The sequence below is a fragment of the Brassica napus genome, chromosome C7 (genome assembly GCF_020379485.1).
Source record: "Brassica napus cultivar Da-Ae chromosome C7, Da-Ae, whole genome shotgun sequence".
In the NCBI taxonomy this organism is placed as follows: Eukaryota; Viridiplantae; Streptophyta; class Magnoliopsida; order Brassicales; family Brassicaceae; genus Brassica; species Brassica napus.
The window spans coordinates 26,196,776-26,197,856 of NC_063450.1; the positions used below are offsets into that span (position 1 = coordinate 26,196,776).

Genomic DNA, 1,081 nt, shown 5'->3' on the forward strand with positions numbered 1-1,081 from the left:
CTTGAAAACTCCTAACATCAAATTGGCGCCGTTGCCAAATTCTGAGTAGATTTAAACATTGAGATTTAGTCAATTGCTTGAGGCTAAGTCATTTTTATTTTCTTTCGTTACTGATTCTTTTTCACCTCCCTTTAATCTACATGTGTATGAACTTGCGAAGCAAGGGTCCATCAAACCTAGTTCCACGAGCTGCAGACATCAGAGCTTTAGAGAGAGAGTGTGCTAGAAAGAAAAGAGGAGAAGAGCAACAGGCTCAACTGCAAAGACTGAACACTGATATGGGAGACGTTCATCAGCATGATGCGGGCGTCAATGGCGCTAATAACAATGCTCCAGCTAACCAACAGCGAGCAGCTCGACCCATTGGCACTTACGACCGCCCCAACATTCATGGTCATAGATTGGGAATCCGAGCACCCGCTGTGGCAGCCAACAACTTTGAGATCAAATCAGGACTCCTCAACGTGATCGAGAACAACAAGTATCATGGCTTGGCTCTAGAGGATCCATTTGATCACTTGGACAGGTTCGACAGCTACTGTGGGTTGTCAAAAACCAATGGTGTGTCCGAAGATGCCTTAAAGCTCAAGCTATTCCCCTTCTCTTTGGGGGATAAGGCACGTCAGTGGGAGAAGTCTCTACCCAGCGACTCCATCACCACTTGGGATGACTGCAAGAAAGCATTCTTGGAGAAGTTCTTCTCTACTTCAAGAACTGCTAAGCTGAGAAACGAGATTTCCAGCTTTCAACAGAAGAACTTAGAAGGCTTCAGTGAAGCCTGGGAGAGATTCAAGGGCTACCAAGCTCAATGCCCACACCATGGTTTCTCTAAGGAGAGTTTGCTGAGCACATTCTACCGTGGTGCTCTTCCTAAGTACAGGGCCAGACTGGATACAGCTAGCAATGGGTTCTTCTTGGGGAGAACTGAGGAGGATGCAGAGGAGCTGGTTGACAACATGGTTAAGAGTGATGCAGTCTACAGTGGAGACCACGACAGAGGTAGTAGAACAGATGATAAGCAGACGAGGAAGGAGTTGAAGGCTCTACAGGATAAGATAGACATCCTCATTGCTGATAAAGC

General features: G+C 46.5%; 1 non-coding gene across 1 annotated transcript; it reads right to left on the minus strand.

Moving 5' to 3' along the window:
* Positions 1-719: 719 nt before the first annotated feature.
* LOC125590762 lies at positions 720-826 on the minus strand. The gene has a single exon (XR_007326765.1). It is a non-coding gene; the product is annotated as a small nucleolar RNA R71 (small nucleolar RNA).
* Positions 827-1,081: the final 255 nt, after the last annotated feature.